This window comes from Python bivittatus, unplaced genomic scaffold (genome assembly GCF_059951505.1).
Source record: "Python bivittatus isolate LINGU-HERP-01145 unplaced genomic scaffold, Pbiv_v1 ctg000480_np1212, whole genome shotgun sequence".
NCBI lineage: Eukaryota > Metazoa > Chordata > Lepidosauria > Squamata > Pythonidae > Python > Python bivittatus.
The window spans coordinates 77,835,850-77,861,108 of record NW_028277075.1 but is presented as its reverse complement, the minus strand read 5'-3'; the positions used below and the strand labels follow the sequence as shown (position 1 = coordinate 77,861,108).

General features: G+C 36.9%; 1 long non-coding RNA gene across 2 annotated transcripts in view; it reads left to right on the top strand.

Moving 5' to 3' along the window:
- Positions 1-25,038, top strand: part of LOC148215055 (uncharacterized) — a 44,687-nt gene extending 19,649 nt beyond the window's left edge. Inside the window, exons 2-6 of one of the 2 annotated variants that reach the window (XR_015797170.1) lie at positions 7,989-8,098; positions 8,205-8,400; positions 11,537-11,673; positions 11,808-12,122; positions 17,298-25,038. This is a non-coding gene — a long non-coding RNA (uncharacterized LOC148215055). Of the gene's footprint in view, positions 1-5,639; positions 8,099-8,204; positions 8,401-11,536; positions 11,674-11,807; positions 12,123-17,297 lie in introns of those variants that run through there. The other variant, XR_015797169.1, reaches the window with a different exon arrangement.
- The last annotated feature ends 221 nt before the right edge of the window (positions 25,039-25,259 follow it).

Sequence of the window (25,259 nt, the reverse complement as noted above, 5' to 3'; positions counted from 1 at the left end):
TAATCCAACTGCTTTGTATTAGTGAGTAAGAAGATGATGGGGTAAGAGTCTGTGTAGCTGTACAGAGTAAGGAAGATAACCTCAGCATGAATGATATGCTTTATTTCCCTCTTGGCCAGAAGGCAGGGGATGTATGGCACACCCTAATTGTAGTGAGCGACCTTTGTTGTGGTTGTTCTCCAGAACTGAAGTGTAATCCCAATAATCTAGGGATATTTCTAAGGGTCGTATTGGTTTTGCTGCCATCATAGTTAGTCTGGCACAAAATGTTTGTGACAAATCCATGCCAGTTCCTGTTAAGTGAAAGCGTACCCTTCATTTCACAGAATGTGCACCAGTTAAAAATAGAACGTTTTTCTGTTTTGTATTTCATATACTGTAATTAAGAAGGTGACAATACAAAATCCCAGGGACTAAAAACAATAATTTAACAGCAGATTGGTTCTCCATTTGCTAATTTTACCTGATTTTGCATGTCTGATCTGCAACGTTAAAGGAAGCTACTATTAAGCTACAAAGCCTTCTTCCAGGATGTAATTGACGGGCTATCATATATTAGAGATCAGTAGTGCAAGCTTACATCTAAAATCATCTACATAATTTTAACTAGGCTTGTACACCCACCCACAAGAATTTGAGAATATATTCTTGTTCTTAGGGGAAACAATTCAAAAGCAATTTCTTTTCTATTAAACTGAAGAACTACGTATAAGGAAAAAAGTGCAGAAAAAAAAAGTCAGCATACGGCTATTTCTGAAAGCATCCTGATGCCTGTTAAATACACCAGGCCATCAGAAGGATTAAGAGCTTTTCCTCCTTTATTCTAACTGCAACAGATTCGGTCACTAACAGGGCGTATGTACAATGGTTTCTATTTTATTTGGGCTCTGAATAAAATTGAGATTATACAAGCTCAGATTGTGTGAGTTCAGAAGGTTGCTACTTTGCAAACAAACTATTGACCCAATGGAAGATATTATTTCATCAATTGTGCAGTTGCTCTTTCACAGCAGGTTAAGCACTGAGACATGCTTTATCTTCTCTGTTACAGTGTTACTTTTGGTCACAGTCCATAAAAAGGGAGGGTGGTTTGCCATATCAGCAGGCTGGCATTTTGAACACAGCCCAAAGTTCTGCTGGAACGGAATGTTTGTGTCTTAATGTGAAGATATTGGTTCATTTATGAAACCAAAAGGGTTCTAGAGTTTTCCTTCTAAAATATTTTATTTTATTTTATCTGGTTATTTATTTATGTCTACTGTAGTATCTGTGTTCAGGCTAAAATGATAATAGTGAGAGAAGGAGAATTGCTGCCTGGAATCACACCATATTAATAAGCCAGCCCAAGATGTGTCATTACCTGAGGCAGATAAACCCATGATGATATAAATATTGTTATAAGATTAGCATTTGTGGAGCTAGAAGGAGAGTGCCTTAATGGCCCTACAAGATGGACAAATATTGACTTTGGAAATGACAGATTAATAGTCCAGTGAGATAAGTGCAACAATAGAATACTAATAAATTGTTAATGATTGGCAAATGGATGCTTTTGTCATCTCATGCTTGTACCTGAATCATGCTGTTCACCTCTCAAATGGTAGGGCTGACTTTGGGCTCCACAATAGGTGCAATCTTTAGATATTATCTTTTTATTCTGCCTTTTAAGAATTGTATAAATCGGTATAAATCTTTAGAAAAGCTGAAAAAGCAGCAGATAGCTCATTATGTCTCATAAAGAAATGGGACCTCTTTGGTGAATAATAGTGGAATTGGTCTCCTGGGTGCCATGCGCTTTCAAATCTAAATGTCCATGTTTAGAACAGCTTTCCTCATCCGGATGTCCTCTAAATGTATTGGGTAGCCATTCCCAAAATTTAGAGTCACCATTGGTTGAGAATTCTAGGAGTTGAAGTCCAACACATTCAGAAGTTACCAGGTTTGGAGAGGATATTTTAGTTGTTTTTTAAAAAGCAGCTGGTATTAGTTGAGTAATAGTCATGTTCTATTTTTTAAAATCTTTATAATTGGATTTGTGGGTTTGTTTTGCAAATGAGAAAGTTCTGTGCTTGCTAGGAAACAGATACCAATGTGTGTGGGCTCATCTGGACAGCGTATGATTTGCACGAAACATAATGAAATTCACGTAGAAAATATCAACCAGTCACCTTGTATAGAAGTAAATTTGTACTGGCCCCTCTCAAGAAATTTTAGAAAGTGTTCAACCACAATCTGCAAGGCAGTTATGAAGCATGGTGGTGAAGCAATTCATTGTTCGTTGAATTAAAACAAAAACAACCAAATGACTGGATAACTGTATATGAAATTCCAGAATGACTTCAAAATAGCTACTCCATACTTATCCTTTTGAAGCTGGCTTTTTTAGAATACTGTTTAGAACGCTGAATTCTTTAATGATACAGAATACATTTTAAAATGTAAAATTAATTAACTCGGAACCTGGTATAGTACAAAATTAGGCACCAGGTTCCAATATTAAATTCCAAGAGTGTCTCTGGTCCTATATGGACCCTAGATGTATTTTTAGAAAATAACAGTGGTGTGGTATGTTCAGCTTAGTTTGGAAGATGAGGTGGGAAATAGAAGGCTTGCCCTGAAGGTTTGCAGGATGTCCTCATCACTTTGCCTGCTGGGAGTGAATATTTGGTGCCCGTGGTATGTGAAAATGCTAATGACATGTTCTGCCCATCTGGTAAGAACATTTCAAGAAGTCTACTAAGAATTCTGTATCACTACCACCACCCATCAGAGGTCAGGGAACACAGGCCAAGCAGCAGGCTTTTTCTGTTGTGTCCTTCACAGTTTGGACCTCCCTACCACCAGAGGTTTTCATAGCCCCCATTCTCATGGCATTTCAAAAAGCCACCAAAACAGTCTTATTTTGCCTATTTTAATTTTAGTCAATTGCTAGAGGCATCCATCTTGTGGGAAGTATGTAAAATTCATGTACTGTTTTGTGTGAGTGTGTATGTACTATATGTGTGTGTCTATCAAAATCAAACCAACCAAAACAGATTTGAACTGTAACTAGAGGGAAGATGTCAAGACAATGTCATTGTTTCTTAAACCATTGACATGACTCCAGTATAAACATCTAGCCAGGTCTGGTGGAAATTGCTGAAAGTGTTTCTCAAGTCTTATCAAAGGCAGCTGCAGGACCAGCCCAAAACATTTTTCTGCCAAAAACAAGCAATATGATGTCTTCCTCCTATCCCACATGTAGCAACTAACTGAACCTTTCTTTGACATGACATGGTGACAGGACAGCTTTTTCACTGCAGCTAAGGGCAACAGGCTAACCCAGGAGACTCTGGATAAATGGACAGGATTTGCTATCCTTCCCCAAGCACCTGACACCTGACACAGCTGCTTCATTTGACTTAGAGGATGGCCTTTGGCATCTCTAGGGGATAAATCAGAAGCCAGAAGAGGAGCCATACAATTAGGAATGAGTCTAAGATGAAGTTGATCTAGTATCACCCTCAGGGACCCTACATAAAAACAAAGGTTCCTAGTTCTTCCCACAGAAACTTTGACAGCCATCACAAATGCAATCCGTAGCATCAATCAGAGTCTATATAAAATCAATAATTCATAGTCTCTGGTTGTGAGAGACTGTAGGAAAAAGTGTTTCAAAGAGAAGATTCTGTTTTTACCCTAGACTAGCATTAACAATACCTTCCTGAAATCTGTTTGATTTTTGCTTCCTTGGTTTTTCAGATGCATGGGATTTGACACTATTTCAAGGTAGTGTGAGCTTAAGACTCCACTTTAAAACTCACTGCTTTCACAACCTACATATCAAAATATGGTATAAAGTTGATCCCTTTTAGAAAGTTGTAACTTCACACCCAGACTTTGCTTTATCAAATCCCACTCAAGTAAATCAGCAGGAGATATATTATAGTCCACTACCATTTTTAGTAGAGCTTGGGTTTGGGCTATCTACGGGCTACAAAAATCTGAAAAACCACTAGGCTACATGGCAGTAAAGAGTTAATGCTTTTCTATTTGCTACTATCTAGTGGTCATCCAGATTTTTGCAGCTCAGGGTATGGACAGCTGTAATTTTTAGGCATCTAAAATTTATACACACCATTCAATTTTTGTACAGTGAAGTTATATGGGATCCTACAACTTCAAATCAAGAAATCAACAAATTAATACTATATATTTTATTAGTGCTGGAATTCATAAAAACAATGAACTCTTAACTCCTAAATCTTTGGAGAAAAAAACCCCAATTCATTGCAAAGATGCATGGCTGAGGGATTCTGTATTATGCCGTATGAGTTCAGGATCCTCTTTATTTCTTCTCTTATATATTCCACAGCCATCAGCAGGATGGATTTCTTTGTGATAAGAATGATAAGAAAAACGCTGGCTGCATTGGCTTGTAGAGGTCATCTTGATAACTTGGCCAACATGAGGAAGTAGTAAAGTTAGCTCTCCCAGATAAAAATAGGACTGAACTCCTTATCCTCATTTATTGCTGATGTCTTTCCTTTTCCTCTGATGTAATCTAGTCAATATTGCATGAACTGTCTAAAAATAAAATTCCTATTTATCTAAAATCAAGTGTGATGCTCATGGTCCCTTAGCAACCTGGAAGAGGCTGCCAGAAACTCAGATTAACAACTCTGCTTCAATGAAATAGGAATTTCAAGCTATAAACAACTCAGCAAATGAAGATGTAATTAATTAGTATGACTGTGTGGGAGCTCTGAATGGGTAATTTAAATCAAAGTTCAAACTAAATGTTGAAATGGATTTGATACCCTGAATCACAAGCCTTCAAATTTTGTAGAGTTTTGTAGGTAATGTCGATGGTTTGTTAAATTCTAAGCAATGTTTCGGTTACATATGTGGACAAAGCTGGAAGGGGGCAAGTTGAGTGTGTAAGTGCCCTCTGATACTGACATAATGATATTGACAAATCCATAGTCAATGGATTTTATCACCTTTGTAAGCCCTGCCCATCAGAATAGTTGGAGGAGTATTGCTCTGCTGTCTGTGTATCTCATTCTGCTTAAATGTGTTCAGGCAGGTTTGTTTGTGGAGGGGAGGGAGAAAGAGGGACTCAGATCAATATATTGAATAAGTGGATCTGCAGTAGTGTACATTATACAAACTACTTATTTCTGTCATAGTGTATTATAAATACAATGGTGATGAGCAATTTGGGGGAAGAAATGACAGAGCCGATGACCGTGGTAGAATGAAGAGCTGGTGAGTAGACTGGCTCTTTGTAATTTCTATCTGGACAAGAAGAGGACTTGAGATCACCTACAAGTGCTCCAGACAGTTGCTCCTTGCAAGGAGACTGCAAGACAGTGGTCGACTGCAGGTTTGGAGATGAGGGAATAGCCATCTTGCTCAAACCATGGTTGGCACCTTCGAAAGGACACTGGGTTTGTATACTTTCTTTTCTAATCATTTTTGGAAATGGTTTGTTAAGTGCTTTTCAGCTATTTGGAACCTTTGGATTGACAAGTCTGAAAACACTGGGTGAGTTTCCTTCAATCCTTAGTGAAAAAAGTTTTAAATGCAAGTTTAAGGACTTACATTTTGGGGGGAGAGGGTGGGAATAAACAGCAAAAGGGTGATTAGAACTTTGATTTTAGAAAGTTACAAACAGACTAAGGGTTCAGATGGATTTGAAATAAGATTTTGGAATTAATTATAAGAATCCTACCCATGGAAAAATACTTTTGTTTTGAATCCTTTTTTAAAAAAAAAGCATGATAGGATGGGACTTTGAAGGTTGGACACTAGAGAGAACTAGAAGGAACTAAAGATTACAATTAAAGGAGGAGAAAATTGACTTACTAATTCAGAATGGAGCAAAACATTTTAACACTGGATACATTGAAGGATTTTTTTGAACAATGGACCCAGAAGTTAATTTTAAAAGTGTCTGCCTCTATAGATAGACTGCATTTAAAAGATGTTATGGAAGAAGAACAAGTTTTACTGGACAAGACTGGCACTAATCTGAAAGTGTATTTAAAATTGACAGGCTACTAGAATGATATGGAAAAAAATGCTATACTGGACATACAAGAGAAACTGGCTGGTGTCTTAATAATTAAAAGGGATATACAAATAACAAACCAAGAGAGTGCCCTGGATAATTTTCCTATACTGGATTTACAAAAGAGGCTTGTTAAAGCTTTGAAGAATTTTGTGAGAAGGGACAAAAAAAAAATGAAAAGAAATCAAGTTCTAGGACATTATTTGAAGGGACTAAAGATCAGGATTGTTAAAAGTAAAATGAAGGAGTATCAAGTTGGTTTATTTGATCAAACTTAAAATGGATATGTTATTTCTGGTAACTCTTAATGGACTTTCGTTGATCAGGACTGAAATGACGAGGACTTTTTGTTTACTAAATTCTTATATTTTTCTTTCTTTTTTCTTTTTCTATTTTCTTTTTCTTTTCTGCATCTTCTATTTTTTTCCTTTTAAAAATTTGTATTAGTCTTTTATCATTGCATTTGTAATTTTTAAATAAAATTACTATTAAAAAATAAATGCAATGGTGATGGTGAAAACATACTGTTCTCAGATTATTAAACTGTTTTATGAACTATATATTACATGCCTTCCCCAGAGGAGGCTAACCTTATAAGTGAGTCATCCTGACAAGCCTTCTAGGCAAAAAAGCAAGTGGTTAGAGCAGTGCTTCTTAAACTGTTTGACCCAATTATCCCTTTTTCCAGTCTTGAATCATGCCATTACCCCCCACCCCAAAAACCCAGACTCTGCTGTTTTACACAAGTGTCTCAGCAGTAGCTGTCCCAAACTGGATTCTCTACTCACAAACAGTGGCAAATGGCTCCATTATCCCAAGGATATGCCCAGATTATCCCCTTGTGAGTAATTACCCCCAGTTTAAAAAACACTGGGTTAGAGCATGAGGAACTCTGATCTTTAGTGTAAGATCAAATAATAGAATATATACATATACATATATACATATATATATATATACATACATACCTATACATAAGATAGATGTTGAAGCAGAAAACATTCTGCATTAGTTCAGCTCAACTTTTCCACATTTTGTTAGAGAATTCAGAGGCTGTTGTAGTGTCCTTTCCTTATCACTGATATCTGTGCCTTTAAAAAGCTGAGGGAGAATATTTCAAAAACATACTGCAGTGAAACCTTTGAAGACATTTAGCTGAAACTTAGTAGGGCTAATATACTTTGAAGAGTGTACCATTTGTGCTGTTTTCATCCCATTTTGCCACAACCTGAAGCAGTTGCAGATGTTTTGATACTTCTCTGCTATAGACAACGGCCAAAATCTTTTATTGAACTGAATCTCAGTTCAGTTTGAATTGAATCTGGTTGCTTTCAAATCTCCAATCACAGATCCAGATAGAATCACACAGTTCAAATTTGAATCAGACCTTGGCTGATTTGCTCACCCTTTTAATTAGCAATCCTTCTTCCTGGCTATTTGCTGTTTATAATAAGTACATGAGTTAATTCATTTAAATAAATGTGCATGCTTTTCTAACCCCAAATATGAATGCTGTCTTGAGAAGTCAAAGGAAATGTGAGTTACTTTAATGAATAGATGCTTTCACTTATTATGACAAAGAACGGCCATTTAAAATACTTTATTTCATTCCATATTACAGTAATACTTCGGATCTAAACTAAAGAAGTAAGGGCTTGCGCTCCTTACCAATTAAAATAGCAACCTCTACTTGGTTAATCTACAGATTATGTCTACAGTTCTGAGGACACACTATCTGAAAGTTAGTCTCTTTATACATAGTGGAGCCTGTTCTTCAGACTGAGCTGTAGAATGTAGTCAAAGCCGATCAGCTCTGTGGCACCGTGAACGATGGGCTTGTGCTGCTTCATGCACCGTGATGACAGAAAGCAAAGCTGCACTGGCCTTGGAATAATCCTGCACTCTTATGTGATTTTTGTTTTCCTCTCTGCAGAGCTTTAGATCAAGATTTATTTTGAAAGAACCCTGGAGATTTTCCAATCTGGTTTTCTTGCTTTGACCAGCAGATTGAACTATAGATGGCCTACAAGTTCCCTCTGGTCTGTGAGTAATCTTGCATGTTGGTTGAATATTTTCAGCTATACCACATACTTTAATTTATATAAACGGCTTCTCCACCTTTTCTCTGCATTCTCCTTTATCTTCACAGATAAACAACAACCCCTTGAAGCCCATTCAGCTGATAAGCTGTCTTCAGATTTTCTGCAGGCCATGAGAGACAGAGAAGCATATAAGGGTGACAGGGCTGAGCATGCTGGGCCCAGGCTTTCTGTGTGCCTAGCCCACCCTTCCATCCCTGACCTCTAACGGGTCTGAAGATGAATTGTACTTGCATTTTCTTAAAAGTGAGTTTATTTATTTTATTTATAAATCAAATTTATATCACTGCCCAACTCCCCCACAAGGAGGGACTCTGGGCGGTTCACAACCAAGTAGTTAAAACCAATAAAAACATAAATAGTACAGCATAAATACAATTATTAAATATGATAAAATCCAAGTGATGGTGGTATTGTTGCAGCCTGGGAGCAGATAATATTGGTCAGGTAGGACTAGGGAACCAGCCATCCCCAAAACTGACCATTCCCATCCCCACCCCATGCATAATAACAAAACCAGGTCTTCAGTTTTTTTCTGAAGTCTAAGAGGGAGGGGGCCAACCTCACTTCTGGGGGAAGGGTGTTCCAAAGGGCAGGGGCTGCTGTAGAGAAGGCTCGCCTCCTGGACCCCATCAGATGAAATTCTTTTGCAGACAGGGTCCGCAGCATGCCCTCTCTGCATGACCGGGTGGGATGGGTTGATGTGATGGGGATGGGACAATGGCCAACCAGAAGCCTTTGGGGAGTTCTCAAGTAGGAACAGGCACTGGGTGGCATTCAGTACAAGTAACATGGAATCCTTAATAGCCCCTGATAGAGCTCTCCTTCATCAATGTATTCAGTTCCCTTTTAAAGCTATCCAGGGTGGTGTTTACATAAATAGACCATCATGTAGCTATAATGCAACACAGTTCATTATTCAAAACATGCACAGTATACATTCCTCCTGCATGGTCATCTTTTTTTTCTTCCTCACCACAAAAGAAAATGGGGATGGACCAGTGCTAGTGGAACACCAGTAAGTCTGCTCCCTCACTGGTCAAGTGGATGGACTGTCTTCCCTCTCTTTTCTGATCCACTGAAGCCCCAAAGAGTAGCCGTGAGAATCCTCACCCAGCAGTACCAAAGCGCAGCTGCATCTAAGAGGAGCAAGCCCAATGGCAGAGAAGTGCCCTTATGCTTTGAATGCTATGGAGGGATCTGCATTCCAAAAAGTGGGTGTTTCCTTTAAATTTAATTAAAATGAATTTAAGTTGCAGACAATAAATATCATAACTCCCCCTATCTTTAAAAATTTCCCCCCTTCTGTCTCATTCTGTCAGTAAAGTGGCCAATGAACTGATCAGATTTGGCCTGAGTCATGCAGGTTTAAATCTTGGCTTAGTTTTTAAAAAAGGAAGGGACAAAGGCAATAGAAGGACCGGAGATGCTGCACTGCAACGTTCTTGACAGGAAAAATGAATTAAGACATTCAATGAGCAGTATACAGTGGGATGAGTTATGGAACAGGTGAGTGATTGGAGATCTCTCTCCCCCCCTTTAATATTCAAGAAAAGAAAAGAAGAAAAAGAAAGGAAATGGACAAATACATATTTAAAAAGTTCATTTTTAAAACCCAGCATTAAACCTTGACTGTACCGAATATAGTAATATTGATCAGTTTTTCCATTTTGTCAGAAAGAACCAGTTCATAACTGAGAATGAATTCATTGATCTAAGATTGTAAATCAGGAATGGTACTTTTTTTTAATTATAGAAGAGGTTTATTTTTGGTACACACTTTGCTCAATAAACCCACAGTTCTTCATATAAAGATAGCTTCCAAATGTTGGCTATATTTCCCAATCACATTCACATCTTACAACTATATCACTGTCCCCAAAACCCTATTAATAAACTATGGATATTAAATCATAGTGGGAAGATAATGGTGCAAGCTTACATCATATATGTGTCACTTCCAACATCTTATAGTTCCAGCATAATGAAGCATTTTAAAGATTTCCTGAAGTTCCAATAAACTTGTTCTGGTAAATCAGTCTTAAGATTAAAAGAAACATACCAAATACTATTTAAGACTCTTACCTGTTGCTTTGCTAATATAAATTCTCCCAACTTTTTGTTCCTACGTTCTTGCACATACTATAGCTAACTACAGTTTCCTTTGTCTATTAAAAATATTCTAGATTGGAGATGTCCAGAACAGACTGTAATTCTGACAGTAATTTAGAAGTTTTAGATGCTGATATGCATTTGGACCAAAGTCTGAAATCAGAAAAAGTGAAATTGAATTGAAATTTCAGAGTTTTATACAATTTAAATTCCTCAAATGATCTAAGAATTTGATGAATAATGTAAAATACTAATATTCTTTTTAATCCCTATATTCTTATCTACCCACCCCCAAGGAAAAAATAAAAAAACAGCAATTCTCAGAGTATAGTACAACCATCCCAAACTAAATGTTTATTAGGGGAATAAAGATCTAAATTATACTGCTGTCCCAACATTTTCCAAATGCGCCTAGCAGTCTTTAATGCTAGAAATACTATAGCACAGAGTGAGAAAGAGGAAGTAATTCTCTGCCATGATACCAGAGGGGTTACATGCTAAATTTTTAATTGTGCCAATATTGCTGTTTGGACTTGATCCCTTCGATTCCACAGAGAAACATAAGTCCAAATGTATGCTCAATGATTAAGCTAAAAATTAAGAAAATTAAAACCTCAATCACCATATAGAGTAATGTATGATATGGCTAAAGAAAATCTAGGCATTTGCCCTCATAAAAATCTTAATAATTTATCAATTTACAGGTGTGAACATGGAAATTCCTCTGAGTACATATCTTAATCTTGAAGTTATACTTATTTTAATATTTTTCTTTTCCTATAAATTTATTTGGATTTCTAATAATCTACACACATCTAAAATGTTTACCTCTACAAATATTTTTCCTCCTTGGGATAATTATTCCAAGATACTTGAAACAAGAAAATTGACCACTAAATAAAACTGTAATTTTTAACAGATTTCCATAGATACATTAGAGCCTATAGGAAGTCTAGAATATTTTCTCCAATTAATTTGGGTAATATATAACATGCAGCATGGACTATCACACCACTTACTCTTGGGGCACTGAGCTGAAAATCAAGGGAGTAAACAATTCTCCCTGCATTCCCATTGTTCCTTGTGGGTGGAATATTTAAAATGCTTTGAATTTCTTCTGACAGAACACTTAAGCTGCTTTGAGTTTCATTCCATTGGAAGGCAGACTACTTGAAATATTTTGATGCAAAGTTTTGTGTGGGCTGGTTTGTTCTGAGCTTAGAAGAAAACATGTTTTGTTTTTTGTTTTTTGTTTCATTCACACCTCTAGTGCCAAAGGATGCTTGCATTGTATGATCATCTCTTCAGTGGTCTACAACCTCCCTGGCTTTCCACACTTCAATCATTCAATTTCCAGGCAGATGTTCTTAGAACCCGTTGCGACTATGTCTTCTGTGAAATGTGCAGGTGAGGTAATTTTGTCTGCAGATCACAGCCACACATACACACACACAAAAGATAGGAAGTATGTGTCTCCAAAGTAGGCTGAATTATTTCTGAGGGCACTTCTTAGCTGCACTGTTTGTCTTCACTTTTTGTAGAAGCAGAGCATGAGATGATCATTATGACATAGCACTTCAGAGGGATAGTCACTTAGATGTCATAATGGCTGGCCTGTGGACACAAGGAATTTTCAAGGCAACATTGAGGCAGATTGACACCACCAACCAAGCCAGGTATTTGGCTCCATCTGGAGTAGAAATCTACCACACCTATGTAAGATAAAGACATGTCAAGATTCCGTCGATATCACAGACATCGTAGCCAAAAATGTGGCCGTCGTAAAGGGAAAAGAGGTGGGAAAAAGAAAAGCCGAAAAAAAAGAAGTGGACTCCGGTGTACAAAAAGACAACAAGGTGATGATTTAATAATAATGTTACCTTTTCACTAACTAGAGGTATATGGTATCCTTCTAGAAAGCAAACACATGTAAATGAATTGAGGTTAAACGCTACACAGTCCCTTGCAATACAGCATTTTTTTTTTACTGAGTCCTGGAAATAACTTCTACTGCATTGATAAATAGAACATAAGTTCAAACACACGCAGTGTATCCTGACTGTGGTCTTCATAAAATCCTTGACTTTCAGGCAGCTAATGCATGATTCAGCCAGAGTGTTTGAGTTAAAAGCCCCATTGTTCTTTTCAGAATGATCCTTTAGAATGCTACGTTCTATGACGTAATCATAGATCTCCTCTGGATACTGATGCTATCACTTCATGAACTATTGCACCCATTAGGAGAAGAATCAGCAAGCAGGAAGACATACTGAAAGTTGTATTGTTGTTTATTTCCAAAGGCCTTGGAACTTTCTAACACATCAGGGATGGATGAAGCTTAAACTGTTGCACATTCTCTCTTTTTCTGTTTGAGAGAGAGAGAGAGAGAGAGTAGATGGCCATTCTGGTTATGAAGTCTGGAAGCTGAAATTTATACATCTGGGGGACATCCAGGTTGGAGAAGGCTGGACTAGATAGATGGATGGCAGAAAGGAAGGAAAGAAAGAAAAATAGATATGAATGTGTGTTTGCGTGTGTCCATATGCACATCTGTGAATAGATGGGTGGTTGATGAAGAAAGAGAGAGAGAGAAGCAGAGGCTGAACAAGAGAGAGATGTGTTCCTTGCTAGGATTATAAAACAAAGTCCTCACAGATTTCAACGGAGCAAAATGGTATGATCTATCCAACTACTCAGAGTCACTGAGTATCAACTACCCAGAGCTACTTCCTCGGGAGATGGACAGTGTCTAAATTCGAAATATAAATAAATAAATACTCACTCTATAGTGGCATAGATAGGCTGCAAGGGAATCCACAATCACTCTCTTCAAAAATTCATACAAATAAATATATACTTGGAAAAATGTGCCCGAATCTCTGTTTTTCAAAGAGAGTTGCATGCCAACTATGTATATATAGAAAAACTTGTGAACTGCAATGAATATAGATTTTGCAGCATTTTTAAAAAATCACACAAAATCAGAATATAAATGAGCCGCCCAGAGTCCCCCATTGGGGGGAGATGGGCAGGGGACACATTTAATACATAAATAAAAAACCTCTGGTGCTGTTTGGACTGGATTAAGACTTGTCAAGGTTTGCTTGGTTAAAGCAGGAATCCGTCCACTATGTCCTTAGGTCCTAGTTGAAGAAAGTACTCAGACACAATAATTAGTTTTCAGTGTCTATTTACATACATACAGCAACATACAGAAGTCCTCTGACGAACAGCATACAGCAGTTCCACAGCAGTCCAGTCAGTCAATATAATAGTATCCAATCCAAGTTCAATGTAGAATAGCGAGTGTGAGAGAAATCGAGAGAAAGTATACAGATACTGTACAAATGTACATTTATACATCCAATGACCAACAGGAATGTACATTGCATCATCCTAGTATACATATTTCATCATGTTCTTTCATCAGCTTCCTTCCATTCTTACATCAGCTTCCTTTCAGATATAATGACACAGCATTATTTCTGCTGATTAATGTTCTGTATTGTAAATTCTGATGTGTATTTCTACAAACATCAACCACAAATACTTAGTTCCTGCCTACTTCATTCTTTGGTTTCATCTTCTTTTGGATTTACCCTTCCCTACCACTAGTTAGTAGATTTTAACCATTTTCTCATGAAGGAATGTAACTTTAGACTTTGAGTGTGAACAAAAGAGAGTATTTTGAGCTGTCTATATTGCCTCAAAGTATTAGAATTAATTTCATGAAAACAAAGAATAGATGCTGCCATTCCATATTCACTGCCATTTTACTGAATAAAATTGGCTGCCATATACCTGCTATCTTGAAACCGAGTGACCCTTTCTTCACATTGGCGCACGTTTACCTTGATTTGGGCCAAATATACTTCATCATCATATTTATATCAGTCATTGACCAATAAAATACATACAATAAAACAGACAACAGTATTACCCTTTTCATCAATAACTATTAGCAACCATTTGCGGGCGAAGCTTACACATTATGTAGCAAAATTTTGCAACTTTTAAGGAAATAGATTTATCTTGATTATTTAGCAAATAGTGCAAATAAAAATTATCAGAGTGCCCGGGGAATTTAAATAAAAGAGGGGTAATCAGCTGAAAGCAGATGTCCCTATAAAACTGACAATACAAAAGAACATGGACTGTGGTTTCAGTGGCACCCGTGCCACAGGGGCACTATCAAATATCATAAGGGATTTTCCTGTATCTTCCTTCTAGAACGGCTATAGGGAGAGTGTTAAATCAGGCTAAGGATAAGGCTCTCCTGAATTTTGGAACTGTAATGTGGTATAAGTATGAAACTGGTTTGTTCACTAGAATTTGGTTGTTTGCAATTATATTATGGGTAAAAACAGCAGTTTCTGCTTGGCCTTCTATATCTAAGATCCTTTGCCTTAATAGTGACCTGGCTTGATCAAACTCTAAAGTCAGAATGGCATCGTTGGAAAAACTATAGAGACTCAGTTTCTTTTGGTTAGCTGTTTTCCAGGTCGTCTCAAAGTTATCTGCCAGTATTAGATGGGTCAGTCCACTGGGGTTATGGTGTAATTTTAGCCAGTAAGTAAAGATGTTAATCCAAAGTTTGGTTTCAAGTGTGCTGACTCCTGCTTCCTGTCAGAGTACTGCATTTGGGACACAGCTGGGTACCTGGAAGATATTTCTTAGAAATTTTGTTTGAACTCTTTCCAAGGTAATCATGTTGTTCTATGGTCCTAATTGGGCCCCATATAACAGTTGTGCTCGAGCTTTAGCTGCGAACAACTTAATTGCAGCGGGAATAAACTGCGTTCCTCTGGAAAAGTAATAGGTTAGGATGGCTAAGGCAGACCTCTGTGCGTTATGGGTTACATAGTCCAAATGGGCGTTTCTATTTCCTGGGGCTTGAAAAACTCACTCTAGATATTTAAAGATCTTAACCTGCTCAATGGACTGTCCGCCCAAATTTCAACTTCTTTGTTTGGGGCGTTTAGAAAAAGTAGGGATCTTAGTGTTAGTATAATTTATTATTAATTCCCCCTCGATACAGTAATCTATAAGTGAATTCAAAGCTCTCTTAAGGCCAATAGAGGTTAATGATAGAATTACTGCATCATCAGCATACAATAATAAGTTAATATGTCTTTGGGCTAATTTAGTGTTAGGGTTATAAGAATACTTATCATATTCTTGTACTGGTATACTGGTGTACATCAGACGCATCTATGCTATATACCATAAGAGTTGCAATTGTATTTTATTTTCTACTTGCCTAGTTTGAGAAGTGCTTGATATTAGAGGCACAGCCACTGGCAGCAGGAGCAGAACCAGGAGCTGTAGCCACAGGTTGAGATGCTTCTGGATTCTAGAGCTTTTTCTTGGACATGTAGAGTTTCCAAATCATAGGCTGCCATTTTGAAACCCAACAGTAGAACTGGATAGAAAATGAGAAGCAGTTTTAAATCTCTGCTAATCATTCAAAACAAAAACCTGTTGCTAAGCAAAAGTTTTAAAAAGATCTTGCAATAAAGATTAAATGCATGAGGTTACATAAGAAAAAATATTAAAGGTAAATGATCTGTTAAAATCATGATGTGGTAAATTTTGGACTACCAGATGTGAGCTTGTAAAGACTGGGACAACCATGAGGTAGCGGCTAAGGGAGAGAGAAAAGTTTCTCTGAGGCTGTTGAGTACTTATCTTGATTTTTACAGCACAAATCTAGTAGCTCTACTAAATTTGAAACCTCTCAAATGCTTTTATCTAGCTATCTGATTTAGGCCCTCAAAACTTAAGGACCAATTCTGTGCTGTCTTGGAAAGGCAGCTGTGGGCCATTCCATTTTGTAGAAAGTTTGCTTCTTATTGTAATCATCTCTATCCTTCTCAGATCCAGAACAAACTTATAATTTGAAGTTTAAAAAATGTCTTTTCTCTTTCTCACCCTCACTATATAAATATAATAACAGAATGGAGAATAATAAAAGAAAATAGTCATAAAAAGATGAAAAGATGTCAAGAAGTACGGCAAATGAAAATGTTCCAAAAAATGAATACAGGAGGCTTTCTTAAAACTTCTATACCATTATTACCACCCAACTGTGCCTTAAAAAAGACTTGAATTGGCCCTGGCTTGACTATGTTGCTATTCACTGTGATAAAACTATTTGCAGTTCTTCATATGTGCCACTAAAGTAATGAGTACATGTAATATATAAACTGGGCAATTCTATGCCAATATTAGAACATGTTGAAATACAGTATCTGATGCTCCAATGTATTTGTGTGCATGCATAAGGGTGTCTGTGTGTTAAAAAAGATTTTGTTTCCAATAGATGATCTAAATTGTTACTGCAACTGGGACTTGTAGTGGAAGTCCAGAAGTGCTTAAATTCCTCCAGATAGCCAGAGTATCTGGGGAGGAAGTCAAAAAAGTCAAGATGGTGGCTACAATTGTATGATTGAAGCATCATCCCTTTTTTGCATGCATTGCACATGCAAGACACATAAAAATGTGTGGGACTTTGATTGTGCAGTCATGGCCACCATCTTGAACTTGTTGACCCCCACCCTATGAATGCTCCTGTACCCAATATTTCCTAATGATACTCAGTACTCAGTACTCATCTTGATTCTGTATCTCTGTTGAGGTCTTCCCACTGTTAGAAAAAACACCTTTGAAGATTGGCTAGCTGGTAGGGCATGCTTTTCAATATTTAATTCTACTTCTACTGTTTGGAGCAATCCCTCTAACTCCCTCTATTTCTACGGCCCCTCAGTGTTGTTATGGGTCCAAAATTCATCTACTTTCTTTGGTAGAGGAATATGTATTTTTATTTCTTCACTGGATGTTATAAAAATAATTAGTAACAATGAAAAAGAGGAAGACAGAGCAGGCAGGCAAGATGTATAATGGTGTCTAAGATTTCTTAGGCATAATAATCCCTCCCTCCCTGCCTCCCTCCCTTCCTTTGAAATTTAGCAGAAAATTAGATGAGGAAGACTACTAATGCATCAATGTGATTCATTTTCCTCTTCTTCAAGGTCGTCACCACTACAGGAGGTGTGTGCTGTACTAATCTGGAATTGCGAAGACCTGGTGAGAAGCAATTATTGCGTGATCCAAACTGACATTTTCTCCAGATATGCGATCAACATAAAAAATCAGGAAACGATGTAGGTCATTTCCAGATAAAGCCTCTTTGGAATGTTTGTGTCATCTTTGCTATCTTATTGTTATCTTCCACGTTTATTATTATTAGAGTCCCCCATTGGGGAGAGATGGGCGGGGGAGAAATTCAATAAATAAATAAATAAATAAAACTTAATACTAGATGGGGGAAAGGGATATAATTTATTTTAACAGTGTTAGTAACCCCTAGCCCAGTAGAAGGAGGCAGAGAGAAGGTTGGTGATGGAATGCAAGAGCATTAACTTCCAAAGAGACTGTAAATGAAATCCCAGCCCTCGAACAGTAGTAAGTATAAGAAACGGACTTAAAGTAACTCTGCCTTGATTCTGCATGGTGTCAGAGAGGGCAGAGAGAAATTCTGGCAGGCTTTGAAAACTGATGTCAACCCTTCAGGGTAGGCCTGGTGAGGAAATAGACTTTGTGAGGACTACTGAAACTCTACTTTATTGTTTTAGGGTATACTAACAGCCCTTTGAAAGCCTGCCAGAATCAAGGTGGGGTTATTTAAAGTCTATTATGTTTACTACTTTCTCAGGCTGAGACTTTATTTATTGTCCCTTTTATCTGTTAATGGTCTTGCCTTTCTCTACCATTATCTCTGCCCCTCTGCAACACCCCTTCCCAACTTTATCATGCAGTAATTAAAGTTAAAATTTCTAAGTTAATAATCCTGAAAAAGTCTGAGTATCTATTTGATTCAAGCTGTATTCATACAGCCCATGGCAAAACCTTCCAAGAATCGTATGATTTCTCAGACCTCCCCTTTGAAGCCAAAAAGAAGCTCCTTCATCTGAGGGAACGATTTAATTTGCCAATCTGTGCAGAAGCAACCACAGAGTTTTCTTCTTTGGCTTTGGAATTCCAACATCGGGAGAAGAAAAAGGGGGACAATCACTGGTACTGCATGGATAGACTGAAAAATGCTGAAGATTCACAGAATCCAGTGATCTCATATTCTTCAACTATGTTAGCAAGGTGAGCAGAAAAGAGAGGAACATATATACCATGCAATATGAGTTAAAACAAGATTTTTGTTGCTTGCAGTGAGAGGGAGTAAAGACAGGAGTAGACAGCAGCCCCTTCTTCATTTCCATCTTGGCAACAGGAGGCTGGTATGATGGAACTCTAAAAGGGGTTAAATCTGAAAAGGGAGGTAGGATTGTTCTGCTACAGACAGATCCTTTAAGCTGACACAATGACAAGATTATGCAATAGGTGGCCATGAGTTGGGCTATTTGATTTTCGGTCACAGTTAGCACAATGGTTTTAAAGAGACACTGGATTTTATTATCATCTATGGAGTACTGCTATCCATACTGGGACACTTTTGTGTTTGATCTATTAATATATACCATTTGCATTTATGTAAAGCACATTGTATTTATAATGGGGTCATATTATGATTAGCCATAACAGAATGACACTGAAAATAATGAATTTACCAGAGAATCTGCTCCTTCTATCCAGCCTCAACAGGTTCTCATGGGGGATGGAATTATAACTGGCTGGCCTTGGAGACCCTGGGCAGTTAAGACATCAAGGTACTATGAGTGCTTCTTCAGATATTGTCTGGAGGTAGGCTAGAATAGGTTATATGAATCTTTGTCTCTAGTTAGATCTCTAGTTTGCATCTTAGATGCTTACTGTTCAAAGGTTGCAGAGCAGGATTAGGGCTGTTCTTTGTCAACAAGACTGGTGCAGAATGATGCACTGCTTTTGTGAATGTTATCTGCCTATTTCACATCATCTTTTAGTGAGCACATCCTGGTGCCAGCTAAGCAATTTTATAAGCTATCTATGAAAATAATACAGACAGGTAAGAACATAGGCTTGTACTTTGCACCACCATTCCTAAGAATTGCCAGAGAGGGTGAGGGATCTAAGGAATAGTGTAAGCAACTATTCACAACCAACTTGTTGTGGTATCTGTGCATCAGGATTAGGTTTGATTCTGGAAGTCTTCCCCCAATACCTAAAGAAGGTTGGCTATATGAAGGAAGTGCTAGGTTTACTCTAGTTTCAATCTTTTCTATTAAAATAATAAATATTTTAAATGGTAGGCTATCTTGAGGGTTCAATCTGGGCTGAAAGAAAGGATTTAAATAAAATCACAACCTCATTAGACTTTCCTTAGTTTAAAGCAAAGTTAAACAAGGCTACTCCCTACAATACTAGGATCTTGTTGCAGATCTTGTTATGATAAAGCTGTGCCACTAGATAACTCAATTTCAAATGTTCTATGATTGAACTCCTATTGGTTTTTTTATTCACAACTAATGTTAGATAAATCGGGTATCCTGTCCTAGTTGGAACATTTCCTTGTTTTATTGCTCTTACTATCTCCTTAAATAGGTAACAACTAGTAACCTTCCCATAATTTCCCCAACACAATGGTCAGGTTGTTTGGACAACTGTTTCACGACTTCTTTCATCTTTGTTAGAGTGTTTTCTTTATCAGTGCTTTTTATCTTCTGCTTGTTTGCTTTGTTAGCCTGATTTTGAAAGCATATATCTATACATAGAGCTTCACAAAAGAAACCCATGTGTATGTGTGTCTGTGGATGAGCATAGTATAGCATTTTCCTAGTGAATATCTCAGAAATAGTGTGAAATGGGACGCTGATTTCATATCAGTATCAAGCAACATCTGAAGTATAATGTTTAACTATGACTTGATACCCCACCAAAAGGAACTGTTTATACCCAGAGACACTAAAGACTAAGTTCTCTTAAAGAAGATATGTGTGAGAGAGAGACTGCCTAGAGCACAGCATTTCCCTTAATTCTCATCAGGTATTAAAAAAGAGCATATCAACAAATATGCCAATCTATGTGATAGTATCTCACTAGCCTTTGCTGAACTCAAAAAGCTAATTAGGTCTGACCAAATTAGGTCTTGGATGGGAGACCTTCCAGGTCCATAGGCTAAAAACTTCCCAGAAGATGGTCATGCCAATTTGATGTGGAAATTCAATCAGGCTCATCTCTTCTAAACTTCAGGAAAACTTTGAAGACCCATTTCAACTTGTACAGGAGAAAGGTGCTATTTGATTGGAAGGTGGGGTTGCAGGCATATCATATTGGTTGATATTTATTTATTTATTTATTTATTTATTTAGTCTGTATGTGACAGCCAATTTAGTCTAGTGGTTAAGGTGCTAGACTAGGAGTGGGGAGACTGAGTTCCAGTGCGGCCTTAGGCATGGATGCCAGCTGGGTGACTTTGGACCAGTCACTTTCTTTCAGCCCTAGGAAGAAGGCAAGGCCAAGTCACTTTTGAAAAGGTTGCCTAAAAAACTGCAGGAACTTTCCAAGTAATTACTAGGAATCAAGACTGACTCAAAGACAAACAAATGAACAAAAAGTCTATATGTATTCAGGGTTTTCTGAGCTATTTTATATGTTTACATTGTTTGCCACCTAGAGCCTGTAGGAATGGACAGTATATGAGAAATACAAAACAAATAACAAACCAACCAACCTGCATGGGTGTACCTATGAAATCACCAGAGACAAGAGTAAAACTTGATCTGAGACTTTAATTTTACTGGCAAATAACATAATTTATGAATTAATCTTGAATGTTTTTGATGTTTCAAGCTTTTATGAAAATTGCTTCAGTACTTAATTCTCATTCTTTCTCCTCCCTCATCCAGTCTGAAACATTGCTTTTTGCTACACAACAGTAGTGGTGCTAGTAGTAGCAGTAATTAGTATGTGCTTATAACTAAGAACAGTCCAAGTAAATAAAAAAATGCAATATAAACCAATATCATGATAAAACAATATAATAATTAATATAAGACATTTCATTAATGTAGAAAGTATAATTTTGTAGGAAGATGTACAAAAAGAAGCCCTTTAAAGGCCTTTTTAAACTTTGGGAGATCATACTTCAGGTGTAACTCAAGGGGGAATCAGTGCCAGAGAGGAAGAACTGAATGGGAAAAAGCCCTGAGGATAAACTAATTAACTTTGATTACATAATTCAGCCAAGCACACAGGAACATGGACTGTAATCAAATTATTCAAATAACTGAGTGTTCCTGTACACACAGCCAAGAATTTAATCTGATAACATTCCCAAAGACCCAACCAAATGTAGGGACTGACAAAAAGAGGAGTTTGAGCCATATTGGGAAAGATTTCTGGATATAAATATGAATTTTCCATAGTTTTAGTGTTGGACATGGATGAGGATTCCTTTTTAAAGATAATTTTTCAGAAACTGCAGCCAGAAGATCTAATGTAGCTTAAGTAGCAAAATCAGAGTCAGTAGTCAACACCTCAGAAGATCTGATTTCAGATGAGGTCAGTTAAGAAGTAAGAACCAGATTGTATCAGAGTAGTAGACTACAGTAGTATTAGATATAGAATGGATCAGTCTAGTCAGAAACTTTTGTTGAGTTAGAGTTGGAAGAACATAGCTTGTAGGCGGAAAAAAAATGGTTGGATTGAGTTCCTTTAAATCAATCGGATACAGGCTGCAAATCCTTTAATCAAATTAAATTGAGGATATTACCATGACAATGAGTAGGGGAGCTCTCTAACAACTTTAGGTGAAAAGAAATTAGCAACGCATAAACATCCTTTGTAATATTGGAAAACCTAACAGAGATATTAAAATTCCCCAAGCAACAGTACCTAGCTCCAATGAAGTTTAGGGCTGTGAGGAAATTTCCTTGACAAATTTACTATCAGAGCCAGGTGGTTAATATATGACTGCAACACATTGGAAATTTCAGCTCAACAACTAGAAATTCAGAAGAATTATTGGTTGCTTCTAAAGATGAGTAGGAAAATTTGCAAGCTCAGTAAGACCAAACTATCAACCCATCCCAAAACTCTAGGAGCCTGTCCTAGTTGGGTGTTCACCTTGGGAAAGACCTGTAACAGACACAGTTTCTTCAGTATATTTTGGGAAACCATTGTCCTTATAAATTATGTTAATCCATCTTTCCTTGATGAAAAAACTTGATCTTTGTGACATGGATCACATCATTACAATTGTTGGAAGATTACTTGAATGCAATAAACAGAATTACTATAAATACTGCATTTATAGCCATCTTCCAAGAAGTGAGCCTCATTAGACTCAACAGATCTTACTTAATTAATATATACAGTATATGCATTAGATTTCATTGCATGTGTATAAGCCCAAAGCATGCCTTTGCTAGATTTTAAGAAACAACACTTCTCAACAGATGGATTTTGCCTGTATGACTACCTTCATAGAATATCTGAAGCTTCCCCAGACAAATCAAATGTACAATTAATTATTTTATGTTATTCTTGTCTCTCTCTACCTCCCTACCAAGCATAAGGTATAGACCCATTCTCCCTCCAACTTCTTCTCTTCACTTCATCACCCCCTTGAATATTTCTCCAGGTCTTCCTGTTTGTCAGATTTCTGGAATCAGGTTTACAAAATGTTTCCTTTCATAAGTTCCCTCTCAGATTAGTCCCAGTGGACCAGTTCTCTGAAATGTTCCATTACCTTCCTGTCATGAAGTTCAACAAGTGATTTTGTAGATGAGAGTTTGATTCCCTTGGCTCAAACTGCCAAGCCATTTTGAGTAGGAAAAACAAAATAAAAAAACCCAAATCAGGAAATAACTTTTCTAATTGCAGCACCATTTCCTTAAGGCAGTTGACATTGGATTCATAGTATTTTCAAGTTGTTACTTTTTTTTCCCCAAGTCATTATCAATGAATAAATGTAGAATTTGCTTGATCTGTATTTCAACTAAAATGAAGTGAGGATTTCCTTGCTCTATTGGACATTACTTACTTCATTTCTGGATATGAATAAACCAATACTTCTTGTAGCAATAATTGTTAGCAGCCAAGCCATTTCCTTTCTCTGTGGTGCTTGTGTATGCAATAGCTGAAAATCCTTCAGTGCTGAGCTTTTAAATATTTAAACAAATTAAATTTAGAAAAGAAATTCTGAAGTTAACCATGTTAGTTTTGAAGAATCTTGTAATAGCTTAAGGACCAACTAATTTTACACCACAGAAACTACCATGGATAACAGATTCCCACATCAAAATAATTCTCTCTCTTTCACCATTCCCCCCAATCATTACATGCAAGTAAAATGATCAGCTCTAAGACCATATTCCATAAATCTGATGCAATGCATAAAATCACAAATTGTACCTTTGCAAGGCAGCACAACAAAATACTACTGTGGCTGGAGCAACACTCATACTGTAAGTAAGAGGAAAGACCTCTGTGTAACAATATGGAAACTCTTCTCAGGCAGACTGAAGTAGACCAGCATTTCTTAAAGTACGGTCTGAGGACCCCACCCAAAGACCCTCTCAGCAGTCTGCAAAATCAAAATTATTTGCCAGATATTAAAGATATTTGCAAAAATTTAAAACCAAGTCACTCTTCTCTTTTTGTATTTGTCAAAAATAGTTTTTTTCATGAAAAATATTATATTTGTTAATATCAAATGAGTTTAATATTATTATTTTTACAGGGTTCAATAAATAAATATTTGATGAATGTGTCAATTTTAATTTTTAATACAGTAAATATCAATAAATATAACCCATGCAAATAAAAACTCATTTGGGGTCCTCCATAATGTTTAAAAGTAGGAAGGGATCCTGAAAGCAAAAAGTTTAAGAAGCACTGAAGTATATACTGGCTTCATATATTCAGTCATAGAAGGGGTATAGATTTCCTTTTGACCTCCACAAAATGATTTCTGGGGAGTTGGGAAACTAGAATATTGTGATAATCTATGTTCAGCTTCTGGAATCTAAGCCTGTTGCAAGACAAATGAAATGTAGACCTTCTAAGTCCATTATCATTCATGTACAAGAACAGTCAAAGTCAATGCTTCGGAAGAGAATTAGTGAATGGGAATAAGAACCAGCTTCACTGCAATGAGCAAAATCACAGAAGCCTAAAGTATTAACCAAGTAGCTGTATTCTCGTGGCTGACAGAAAGAATGACTCCTAATGAATCTGGGAGGTTCATTTCTACTGTTTTAAATCCAGAGACTGTTGTAAGCTTTCCCCCATGGTATGAAGTAAAGTTACTGTCCTCCAAGGGAATATATGAAAAGGCAGAATGAAAGTTATTGAATGTTACATGTGGGTAACATGGCCTCACAGCTGGGAATTGTTTCCACAGATTTAGGTAAGGGATGCAGCTCTTACTGTCAAACAATACTACAGCATATATTCCTCTTTTCTAGAAAAATAAAAAAATCATGGTGTTCCTAGTAACAACTGTGCAATGTATCTGAGAGTTGTGTTACCTAATTTGGACTGGTGAGTGTGTGTCAAATGACCTTATCCCCTTTTGGTTGCCTCTGTATAATTCTGTAAATATTACTAGGCTGGACAAAAGGTGACCTTCATTTTGTTTTCAGATTGTATGCCAGTTTTCTACCCTTCATTTTGTTTTCAGATTGTAAGTCAGTTTTCTACTTTCCTCAGTCAACTTTAACTTCTCTTCTCTTGGCTCATTTGTCTTCTCATTACAGGTATGCATGAAAAAGAAAGGAAAGAAAAGGCCATAAATGAAAATATTAATCACATATTAAGCAAACTTAGCCTTTCATCTAAAGTGGTACAGTGAAGTTATTCATAGTTAGAGCAGTTCAAAAAGAAAATTAAGCATATAATTGTATGCAAACTTCTATGTAGTTTCCAAACAAAACTCTTGGTGGTAGAATGTATGTTCCAGAATAAAAAGAAAGGTAAGATTTTCACACAGTTGTATCATTGATGGAGAATGAACATCCTTTAAGCCTTGTAATATTAGTCTCAAAATCTTTTAAGTGTAA